This window comes from Aulonocara stuartgranti, assembly GCF_965226115.1.
Source record: "Aulonocara stuartgranti genome assembly, chromosome: 17".
Taxonomy (NCBI): domain Eukaryota; kingdom Metazoa; phylum Chordata; class Actinopteri; order Cichliformes; family Cichlidae; genus Aulonocara; species Aulonocara stuartgranti.
In genome coordinates this window covers 33,353,232-33,366,175 of record NC_138953.1, presented here as the reverse complement: position 1 = coordinate 33,366,175, position 12,944 = coordinate 33,353,232, and the positions used below count along the sequence as shown (strand labels likewise).

Here is a 12,944-nt window from a genome sequence, read left to right as displayed (position 1 = left end):
TGTAAAGAATAGTGAACCAAAATAATGTGAAGCACTTCAAAGTGTTGCTGCTAAAAGTGGTTCTACAAACTACTGAAATGTGCCCTTCACAGGATTGCATACAGTCCTGTAGAAATATCACTCTATTCTCTTGTGTTACCCTTGTTTCTGTATTTTCATTATATGGATGGAAGCATCCCGAAAATAAAGACTTTTTGACAACTAAGGATAAAAAACGGTAACAAAGGTAAAGCAAATGAAGAAGCAAAGGAAAGATGTAATCAGGTTAGGTAACATGGCCCCTCTTTAACACCATTATAAGAATAGACAGCATATAATGGTTTAATTATCTGTCTGGCAAGTTCTACTTCTATTCATCTGAACTGAGGATGCAGTGTTTTTGTATCACAAATTTATATATATGTCCCAGATTCACAAATCATTGTATTCCATTTTTGACTGACATTTTAAACAGCATTCAACGTTTTGGGGGAAACAGGGTTGTAATAATAAAACAGTTATTATTCTATTAACTCAGTGCTATTACTTTAAAAGCCTACGTTAAATAAGCTTTAGTACTTGCAGTTAATGTCAAGTATCTCTTCAGAGTCTTTGTTCCTTGTTTGTTTTTCAAGACATGAGACTATGTAAGATGAATGAAATCCTGTGCTAACCTTTTGTCTCTCAAGTCCTTTTGGATTTGTTTTCTTCAAAGGGAATCCCATTTAGCACCTCTGGCTATGGTCCGTCCTGAAAGGATAAATCCTCAGGGTATATCTGTGTCACTGATACCATTGGCTAAACACTGTGTCCTCTTCTGACCTCCTTAATTTGGTGTGCGTGAGTATGTGCTGCTTTGCCTATCACAAGTGCTCATCTTGTCTTTTGGCAGGCACAAAAGGACAGAGGGGGCGGTTAACAAAGGGTCTTGATAATATGTTGTAGCTACAAACCCAAAATAGAAAGGAATCAATGAGGTGACAAAGTTTTTGATTGTTTAAGGCCAAGAGTGGTGTTTCCTACTGTCTTTTGACTCGAGGACCCCTCAATTTAGATTGCATCTTGGGATTTCATTCTTACCAGGAAGTTTTTGGTACAAGTGAAATTCTAATTGTGATGCTAAACGCAATTTTTTGGTTTATTTTATTTTATTTTATATGAATGTTATGTACCCTTTTGTCTTGTTTGTTGTCTGCATCTATGTCCCTTATATTACAGTGATTTATTTGTTGAAAAGAAAATAACATGGCCCTTGTGACATGCATTATGAAACATAATGTAATATGTCTCACTACAAAATCCACTTCATGTGCTGACATTCAGATGAATGTTTGAAAGATTAAGATAAATTTATCACATTCTCTAAACCACATATTTTGTCTTCATTTCCCTTTTCACTTGGCAGAACATTGATCTATTACAGCTTGCAGCAATGAGCAGCAAGTACACTGAAAAAAATATGTTGTTGGATTTACTTAATTCAATGGTGGACATTTGTTGCACACAGATGTTTTGCTTCGGCAGCAACTTAAACAATTGAGTTAAATTAACACAATTTATTCATGTTCAATAAACCTGTGCAATTTGTGTTGATAAAATGTGACTTAAACATGTTTTGATGAAGTAATTTGAGCTCTTGGAATATTTTAATCCTTCACAATTTTCTCACGTTATCCCAACACGATTCAATAACTTTTACCCAATACTACTTGGTCACTTAAATACTACATGTTATCTTCAAATTACATTTTGCTATTATATTCTAGTATCAAATACACAATTTTCAAATGGAGGCCTTATAACAGATTGTATTGTTCTCTTCCAAGATGGTTGCTGGCATCCACCAGTAACCTTTCAAAACAAAATGTCTAATTTCACTGCATTGACAGTAGGTAAAGAATTAAACTGACATTACTCCTCCACTGAATCTATATAAATCAACAGTTAAATAATGTCAGTTCTTCCGTGTTCTCTGGAATCAATCACAGCAAAGAAATTAGACTCTTTCTTTTGAAAAATGTTGGGAAAGAACAAATCAAAACATTCTATTTAAGGCCTCTGACATCAAGATTCAGTTAAACAACAATTATAACTAAACAATTTGAGGTAATGTTAGTTTCCATTAACATTAAATTAGGTTACTGAACTGGCAAACACCTTCCTATTAACACCTCCCATTTTACCCCAATAACTAAAGAAATTAGCACTTGCAGGTCAAAACCTTTATTCAAGAGACGCAAAAATAACATTGATACAGTGACTGTCAAAAATTACAGCACTGATCATACTGTGACATCTTGGTTCAAAACAGCACACTTAGAAATATTCAACGTTCTTTACTTCAACTGAATGAAACTGAAAATACCATTTCACACGACCCATATGGGATATTTAGACTGTATAACTGTTCACGCTACATCTCTTCACTAGTAAAAGAAAGAAAAAATACAAAGACAAATTTAAAAATGCTGCCAAACAGACAAACAGAACTTGTACAGAGCAAAAGGAAAAACAAACAACAAAAAAAACGGCTTGTCCTCATGGCAGTTGCAGAGTATATAAAAATGAACCCTGCGATCCGTTCCTGGAATTGAGCTTCAAAAATGCAGCAGAACAAGTGTGAGATTTAAATGTCCTCTCACCTAGAGCTGGTCACCTCACATGCATAACAGTGAGCTTCGTTGCAGGAGCAGTTTTGTCTTAGTTGTGAGCTTTTCTTGAGAGCTGAGTTGCATCCAACTCCATTACCACCCTTTGAATCACCTCAAAAGTGTAGCAGAGTTGTGATGGGTAACTCATGTTGAAGGAATAAAAAAGGTCCAAACAGCATGGCTACTGCAAAGGTCACGTTATCCAGATCTTGAAGAACAACATCAGAAAAGTCATTGCCTGGCGCATCTCTGGAGACAGATGTTCATTGTGGTTTTCTCAATCTGTGCAGTGGCCTCAGTCAAGTCCTGGTTAAACACAAAACATTTCTTTAAGATTCCTTTTTAAACTCATCTCTTTTGAATCTACCAGTTCTAATGTTAGAGTAATTTAAACCAATGCAAGCAACATAGTAAATAGCTATAGCCAAAGAGTGGCCTGCCATGCTACCATTCATGGTCTAACAGAGTTTCTAAGAGAGGGTGAAAAACATAATAATTTCAAATGCTTTACATTAGTTTTTGTTAGAAAGACACCGGCCCATCAGAAATCCAGGTTATGTCACTCAGAAGATGTTAGAATTTAGACTTTCAGCCCCACAATTTGGTTAGCTGTTGGTCAGTTGGTCTTTTTTTTTTTTTTTTTCAAACAAAAGCTAATGTAAATATTGGGGGGATTTTTCTTTGTTCATTAGAATGACAAATTTAAAGTTTTTTCACACTGATGTGACCCCTAATACAGGGGTGGGGGTGGGGCCTCAAGGGCCGGCGGCCGAGTTCACTACCAGGCCTCATGTGAACTTCAAATTATTAAAGAGGACTACTGGTCCTAACCAGTCCAATGAGGATCAAGTGGATAACTAAATGCATTTTTAAATGTTGCAAAGCCACAATCTACTCATAAAACACTCACCATGAACTCCTGCACCAAGATGTTGCAATTGTCTTTCACACAGATGCGGAGCACTTTGATGAGGGACTCCGAGCATTAATGTCATCCTAAAGTATTATAACAAAGAAAACAGAGATTTGTGAACTTTTCAGTAGCACAGAAGAAAATGATCCCAGACAAAAACTCTTGACTTTTTAAACCAGTCAACATGCAACACCAGCATCTACAAAGCAATATCAAAAGTTCCTGTTTGACATCAACTTTATGGATATATCGTTTCCAGAACATTTATTTTTTTAAAAAGATAAATTTTTCTCAGTGGGCCAGTAAATGCATGACGAAAATTATGGCATCCTTTTAGTGGAATCAGTACTCACAGGTAATAGTTGACGGTTTCAATGGATGTAGCATAAAAATCTTTTACTGACCTAATGCAATACATATACACTTTGTAGTTAAAGAATTTTAAAGTTCTTACTGTCATAATGGCAGCTACATCCATTAGCTTTGTGCCCTGTTCCCCCGATCACTTTGCAAACACTTTCAGCAGACTGTCAGAGAGAAACTCAGCTCCGTCAGAAACCTGTAAAGGCATGGTTGGGATGCACTGGAATGCTGCATTTCATCTGAAATGACATAAAATTATTTTGAAATAACAGCAGGCACTGTGCTTGGTTAATCAGTAATGTTTTGTTGAATAAAAACTGTGTTTCCAGATCTTATGGGATTAAAAAAATCCAAAGATGTTTGTTTCTGATTTGCAACCCAACAACCCACAAGTTACAACCTCATTTCAGTTCAAGTGTGCATTAATGCGAGTCCAGTAATCACCTTTCTGGCAATACATACAGGTATAAGATAAACCTATGGCAGATTTTGGATTTCTCAGTTGTATTAATAGGGTGAGTATGCATGCACCTAATAATTATAAAAAACCCATTATAATTAAGTTACAGAAACGAAAATAGAATATACTTTCTTACCATAACACCTTGAACCCACAATCCATCAGCTGACTCCTGGTGAAATGCAGAATAGAGGTCGTCTCTCAATGTGCAGCAAAAAAAACAAAAACAAAAACAAAAGGACAGCAGGTGAGGGCAGGAGGGGTAGGGATGTAAGCTAGCATAATGCCGCTGATGATATTAGCTAAAGCTGTTCAATGTCCAAAATCTCACTAACACCACGGTGCAGTAAATACACAATGTAACTGAAGAGTCAGTTGGCAAATCTATTCACACAGAAAACCAAATTATGTTATGAGTGCCTCGTAATTAGGTTTAATGTGATATTACGGCTCTTGTGCCAAAGACAAATTCAAATGAAAAAGCGCCAATTCTTTGACAACAGATAAAACAGCAAATAAGCTAACGGCTCTTTTTTAGCATGTTACATGGCGACACTCTAGACGTTTAACTACATTTGTCTGAAATATGGTAAATATTAATTCAAAAAATCAAGACATACCAAAAACGTAGAGTTGGCTGCTCGACTTGACTGAGATGGATGCCTTTTTTAAACCACGATCCAAAGCCCGCGAGATGAAATCACGCGTGGTTTCACGAGATTTAACGTTGCTATCTTATTAACTTACTTCACCTGAACATGATATGAACAATTTAATACACCCTTTCTGCATATCATGTAGTTTTTACACTATATAGTTACATTTAACTTTAAAACATTAGGCAATTGTGTTAAATACATGCAAGATGCTTACATAAATCCAAGAGATGGCCAGTCCCTTTTTTTCAGTGTAGTTAAATCATGTATGTATATATACAGATCACATACATGCAGATAAATGTGATAATCTTCCTCCAATCATCTTTCATCAATTAAACTGTTCACTTATAAATCACACCATTTATTATCCATGGAGCGCATACATACACAAACATGCAAGAGAGAGACGCCAGCTGTTCTTGCTTGTCCACCTTGAGGGAGACCTCTGGCTTGTTTCCTCGCTCCCACATATCCCCAAACTCAGCAGGAAGCCCCTACTGGTCCCAATACTGTCCACTTCCCCAGCCACACACTAACACTGCTGCTCTCTTCGTTGTACCTTTTTTGCCCCCTTTTGAATCCTATTAGTGCATGAACTTAGTTTAACTGAAAAAGACTGTGGACTTCACTCAATTGGGCCTAATAGGATTAGGCTGTGGGTATGGGCTGGAAGGTTTAAATGGGAATGGAATTTTGGCAGACACCTGCTCAATCCATTGCATTAATCTTATAAAGGTTATAGACTATGTGGGGGCCCCACTGATGCCCAGAGTTGAATGGTTGGATGAATGGCTGTATTAGGTACTTAGGTTTCAACTAGGATGGCATCAGTATTAGAGGAAGTGCAGCCCAGTGATAAAAGAGGGCATACGTGGACCCAGTGGTTGCAGGTATAGAGAACATTATTCATGTAACAATTATGATTCCATTAATTTAAATGAGATCATAAGAATTAAAAACTGTACTTTTATATACCAAATATACCATTAAGTCTTTCTGTTTATACTTAAAAAAAGTTATTTGAAATTGTTTTCCAGTTTTTATGAAAGCCTATAGAGTCATCTGAATTCCTAGAAACAAGAAGAAAGCACATGGATCCAAGGAAATGATGACTGAAGCTTAGGAACATTCTTTATTGTAAGATGTAAACATTGATCAATAATGTAAAACTGACTAAAGCTCAGAAGAAACGTCACAAGTAAATTTTAAATTTCACATGTCCAATGGTTTCCTACTGAATTTTCTCACCGCAGATAAATTTTTTGAGGTTATTTTAGTATGTTGCAGTTCAATCCTGTTGGATGCTGCTATGATAACCTTTATGTTTTGAAAGCTTGAAATATGAAGTAATGTTATAGATATGATTACAAAAATAGTTTCTTGAGAGTTCCAATTCTACATCAGAAGTAGCCAATAATAGATTAAGCATTAAGCATTACTCTGTTTAAATCTTTTACACTGAACATTACATTACTGAATGTAATTACGTTGATTTAGAACTTTGATCATTTTAAAAATATGCTGAGAAGTCTTATTCTATTATAAACCCAGACATTCCCTATTTTATTTTTAGATCTGATTAAAGATTACATGTTAATGTTTTCAGTTATGTTGAACATCCATCCATCCATCCATCCATCCATCCATCCATCCATCCATCTATCCATCTATCTATCCTTCCTTCCTTCCTTCCCTGGACTTTCCAGTATCACACCAGGAATGTCCAGACCTGCCACTCATTTACAACATTTTAAAATGCTTTTAAAGAGCTCAAACTCATATCAACAAATAATGCTAAACATCTTGGGTGTTCAAAATTACATAAATAAGTCTCTTCATATCCCAAATAATTACAGAGTGTTAGCCAAAGTACTCAGCCCTATCAAAAGGGACTTTTTCACTTTATGACAATATTGGTATCATATTATTCTAATGGAACAACAATTACAATTAGTTGTTAGAAAGTTATATGAACATATACTAATCAAAAAAAAATCTAGCTTAGGCTTCAATTCACAAATTCACTTCATTAGGTCAGAAATGCCTGAAGGACTGCAGTCACAGAGACTGCCAGAGGACATGAACCCACTCATTGTCACGGGAAACAACACCATAAAAGTAAAGAAATGGAGATAGATAAGAGTGGCACAGGGGAGAAAATGGCTTGATGTGGTTCATGCTCTTAAGATAATTACTAGCAGTTACTGTCTCTTAATACACTGAAAACAGTGGCTTTTTACCATGTCACTGATCACTTTACTGCTTGATTCACACAATACCTAATCACTTCAACACAAACCGTTCAAATATGTGAGGCTTAAAGAAAAAATTTTGAATTAAATTATATTTTTTAATCTTTGTGTGAAACAGATATGTAAATCAATATGATTATGCATGCAGACTCAATGGGTTTGATTAATGAAATAAATTAGTGAGTAACTCACAGCACTTCAAAACCTACAATCAAACTAAAACCACTAGATAAAGATCAAGATTGCTAAAGTAAATTCACAATTTAAAACTTTAAAATTGAAAAAAGTTGTGAACAAAACAAATAATTTTCAAAAATGTTGAATTTTTCTTGAAGCTCTTGTCATTCTGCCCTTTGAACTTTGGGTTGTCGACACTGGAATGCTTACAGGTTTGCTGGCACAGATTTACAGGGAGCACAAGACATTTCTCCTCAAGTGCAACATCTTCACGTACTTGCTAGTATTCTTGCAGCATCATTAACACATTAGTCGGTATTTTAACACCTAATAACAGGTTGTAAAAGTCTTAGAGTGCAGTTGATCCTCTTCATTTTTAATCACCATTCTTCCCAGGGGTGTCATACCAAGTCTCAACCAACACCTCATAATGTCTTTCCCGGAGGTCTCTACATGTTTCTGGATGCTATGAATAGCTTTCTTGGTGGCCTTAAAACTCCCCTCCCACCCCACCTAGAGGGATTATGATATGTTTTAACCAGAAGTGGTCTGTGCTTTCTTCTTTGTGTCAATTATTGGGACAGTCTAATGAATGGCTTGATCTGTGGTGTTGTAAGAACAGTTGGTGCAGGAGGAGATCAGGGGCAAGCTGGACAGGTGGTGGTGGTGGTGGCGGTGGTGGTGGTGGTGGTGTGTGTGTGTGTGTGTGTGTGTGTGTGTGTGTGTGTGTGTGTGTGTGTGTGTGTGTGTGTGTTGCACAAGCTGGAGTTAGTTAGTTATTTTCAGTGTGAAACACTGAAGAAATGAATGTGAAGCATTTAGAGGGTCATTCTTGTCTAATCCTATTAGTGTCTTAGAGCTCTTTTATATCAGAAAGGGTCAGGGAAAATACCTCTGTGGGAAAAATATCACAAAGATAGCAATTTCATCACTAAATAATGCAGAAAAAAGAAGAAGAAAAAATACTTTTACTCATAAGCAATTTGAAAGAAACAACAACTATATTCTATTTTGGTTTATAAAAATAATTATATGTCAATTTGAGCTCATCTGTATCTGTGAGTATGCATTAAACCAGGTTTGTAATTACAAGGAAACTTTTAATATTGACTCTGTGCTAGCGTTGTAATAGCATCACTGTTACATATTTAAAATTTTGACAGTTTTTTTTCATTGTCATTAAACTGTGTGTCTCAGTTTGGGTGTAAGGAGAACTTCTCCCTTTCACTCATAGCTTTGTTAGTGAGTAGAAAATCCAATTTCAGTTTAGTATTTGCGGTCATGAAATGTACAAAAAAAAGATAAAATTACAGTACTTTACCTGTGTGTAGTCCTGCTTTGGACGGACTGATTTAAATATGAGAGACAAGGAAACTGTTGTCTCTGTGAGGATAACTGTCTTAGAGAAAACAGGATTTAAAACCGAGGCTTTATTTGATTAGCTAATTTTATTTACAGTATACTGTGTAAATCTGACTCTGTTGAGCATAATGAAGAAGCCAAAAAGCTGCACAATTGGTCTGGCCATAAAAAAGCCTGAATTAGTTGATATTTGATAATTAGAATTTTTATGCACAGATCTAATCAGGAAATGCACATATAAAACTTTAGTCTTTACCCTCAGCCTGTGTTTGACTCAACGTAACAACTTTTAAATGATGAATTCGAAGTCTATACTCACATCATAAACAGAAAATGTGTTCTAATTATGTACATGACTCTTTAATTAACCATTTTATGGTGTACAAAAATGACAGAAATGGTAAAATAAACTGTTACTTTTCTTTCCCCCAGTGCAAAAAATACACAATTTTTTCTTTCTTTTATGCCTGCTAACTGAAAGATGATTCAACTACATGCTTACTATTATTTTATTTCATAGTTGTGAAGTTTAATTCTAGTTTAAGGGACTCTCGGTTATTCCAGGTTCACAGAGTCAATGCAGGAAATATGTCTGTTTTCATTTATATGTTTAATATTTCCGATGCCTTGATTCATCTCTTTGAATTATTGCATAGGACCTCTGTTTCTTCACTCATGCATACATCCAGTCCTGTGGGCTAACCCGGGCCAGCCCAGGCGCTGAGCCAGTCCAGATGGGTGGTCTACACCCATCACTGCTGCTCTCTCATGCTTTGGCCTGTTAATGTCCTTGTTGCCCTGATACATTTTTTCTATCTTTCTTCTTCTGATTCTTCTCCTTTCAGCCCTCACTTCAATCTTAACTAAGTCCTTATTTCTTTTCTACCTTAAATGCTTTGTTAGTTCGTTTCATTTCATTCAGTCACAAAGACAGCGTTGCACTAAAAACCTCCTTGTGATTGCTTCGGTCACAAGCAGATTGCCACATTCTGCCTTTGTTTTGCATGGAAGAAAGTGAATTGTCTGTATATACTCACGAAGGAATCATGGAGCGGTAGTGAAACTTATAAAAGTGCAGCACAAACCAGAAATGAAGAACATTCACCTTCAAAGGAAACGTTACCTTAAAACCAACACATTTCAAAAGGTGCAACTTATGCATTGAAGGCAAAGGGTCTCTACTTCCAGTTTGTGTCACACATTTCAGTTTCACTACTGCTAAGCCAGTTTTAGGCCAATGTTTGCAAATAAGTCTTTGTCCTTTATACAAACTAGGAGCAACTGCTAGGGACCAAAGCAATCACAAGGAGGTTTTGTTGCAGCGCTGTATGTCAACCTCCAGCAACCACTCACCAACCAGTTGGAGGATACACATTTTTCCATATTAACTCTTTTTTAGCAATGGTTTACTGACCGGTTTCTAGACATGGCTGAGGCAGCTGGCAGTAACCTTCAGTAACCACTTACCACTGGTCAAAGAATAACACTTTTTCCATACCTACACTTCACCTATATTTTCATTATATTTTCTGGTTACCAAATAATCTCTCAGCCTGTGTGACTGGGATTTAGAGCCCATAATCACTGATGGTCTGCTAGGTGTAGTGGAGTTGTAGCTGACCTTCTAGGTGGAACAAGAAATACTTTTCCAGTGTGGAATCGATCTGATTTAGAAATCTGCAACGTTTGCAAATTGAGGAGTCTTCATTTAATTTTATCCATTAATTCAGTGGTCCCCAACCTTTTTTGCGCCACAGACCGGTTTATGCCCAACAATATTTTCACGGACCGGCCTTTAAGGTGTCGCGGATAAATACAACAAAATAAAACCAGTACGGGTACCGAAAAAAAGAAGATTTATTCATAACACACGTGAAAAGACCAAGGAAAACCGAGTTAACGATAAAAACGATAACAAAATAACGCTGAAAACCATACATTTCACACCCGAGCCTCAACTCTCGCGGCCCGGTACCAAACGACTCACGGACCGATACTGGTCCGAGGCCCCGGGGTTGGGGACTGCTGCATTAAATCATTACACACCCAGCAACACACTGAAGGTTTTTTTGTGTTTCCTCACTGACTCAAATGCCCTGCTGTGAATATTAGACAAACAATGTTTGTGTTGTTGGTTGTATAGTGAGATTCACTTGCAGTAGACAATATGGGCTAGCTATTTGACTGAAATTATATAGAGTTTTAATGCCAATATAATTAGTGTAGAGAGAAATTCAGTGTGTAAGTAAAAAACATTAATTCAGTTTGGTATTTGCCTAATTAACAATATACATTTATATAGATAGATAGATAGATAGATAGATAGATAGATAGATAGACTCAACTAAGTAGTTCTTTTAATTAGGAGAAGGAAGTTACCTGACTCTACCTAGCCACTAGTGAAAGGGCTAGCTTTTACCTTGAGGCAGACATCAACTCACAAACACCCGCAAGTATTTGTGCATGTACACAAACACACACATCACACATCAGAGAAACTTTAGCACATGAAAGGCCTCCCACTGAAGTGAAAAACATGCTCCAACAATGCTTTGAAGTCTACTAGTCATCCATCTGATGTTTTCCGTTCCTCCTCCTCTAAAAGTCTGATTCATGCATCCCTTGCAGAACTTACCTCCCCAAAGCCAAGAGACGACTCCAGCCGATCTGGGAGTCATTTGACTCTTTTCACAATACCCCCCTAACACATCCCAAACATCCAAAATTCAGCCTTACTTTTTGCATCAAAGCAAAGCAGGAAAATAAATGGTCCTAGACGACGCATGCAATCTTTGTGCAATCTAAGAAAATACACACATATGCAACAGTACATGATATGAATACCCAAATTATGCATACTTTCAGTGGCATACAGTAATTGCAGAAGCCAGTTATGGCTCAGTGAGCTGTCAGCACATTGTGTGTGTGGTTTTTGGAGTTCCTTGGACAATCTGGCAACAATATCCAGAGACAAAATATCAAGGAAGTGACCCCTAAAACTTGGATCATTCAAATGGTTCTTGCCATGTGTGAACAACAGCCACAAATAGGCTAGTATATATTATATATTATATATATATATATTAGATCTTATTAGCAAATACTAAGAAAAGATTATTAACAGTAAAAAAAAATATCCAACAAATGAGCATTTCTTCCACAGTCACCTTTACTGTGAGACACAGTTTTGTTGACCTTTTCAAAGGCCTCTAAATAGCTTTGATGAAAAGAGAGTAACGTTTCATTGGTATTTACATGTGGCAGGCAAGAGGAGGTTCACCAGGAGAGTCCCCTCTGTGTTTACGACCTGATTGCATTCTATATTTATGTCAGTTGATGCATTACATAGAGCTTCGTAATTATACATGTGACAACATTTTTTTTAACCTGACAGTTCAGTAATTAAATACCTGTGGTGATATATGGGCTATTAGCACAGTGTGTGAATAAGAAAAAACACACATTGTTAGTCTTTTTAGCTACAGGTGTTAATTGTTTATGCTCAGGTCACAGTTTTATTTCCTCACCATTAGTGTAATGTAATGTAAAGTGACAGAGAAAAACAAAGGGAGAGGAATGCACCAAAAAACCCCAAAACAAACAAGGATATAGCAGATACCATAGATAGATAGATAAATTTAATTAATTTAATTAATTTTGAATTTGATGGCAGCATCACATCTTTAAAAGTTGGGACAGGGCCTCTTGAGTCCAGAGGACATGGTAGCCATGATTTCCAAAAACAAATTCCAAAAACTGATTTGTCTGAACACAAAGCATTTAAGCCATTTACCTCCATCCATTTGAAATGAGCTTTGGCCCAGAGAAGATAAGGAATGCCGCTAATGCATTTCAGTGGGCACAGAAATGCCACTAAAACTCTGTCATACGTCTTCTCTGCATGGTAAAGCTTTAACCTTTATTTCTGGATGTCACGGGGAACTGAGTTCACGCAGTGATTTCCGTGATAGAATCATGCCTGTTTTTAATGAAGTGCTGCTTGAGGGCCCAAAGATCATGAAGCATCTTATTTTGATTTTATTTACCAATTGTCTGCACACAGAGATTTCTCCAGATTCTCAGAATCTTTTGACAATATTAGGTATGTTATATGATGAGATCATCAAA

The 12,944-nt window shown here is 36.5% G+C and overlaps 1 long non-coding RNA gene across 1 annotated transcript; it reads right to left on the bottom strand.

Annotated features, from left to right (window-relative positions):
* Positions 1-2,186: 2,186 nt before the first annotated feature.
* LOC309692231 lies at positions 2,187-5,193 on the bottom strand. Its single transcript, XR_014272254.1, has 4 exons — positions 4,503-5,193; positions 3,998-4,145; positions 3,541-3,626; positions 2,187-2,936 (listed from the first exon to the last, which is right to left on the bottom strand). It is a non-coding gene; the product is annotated as an uncharacterized lncRNA (long non-coding RNA).
* Positions 5,194-12,944: the final 7,751 nt, after the last annotated feature.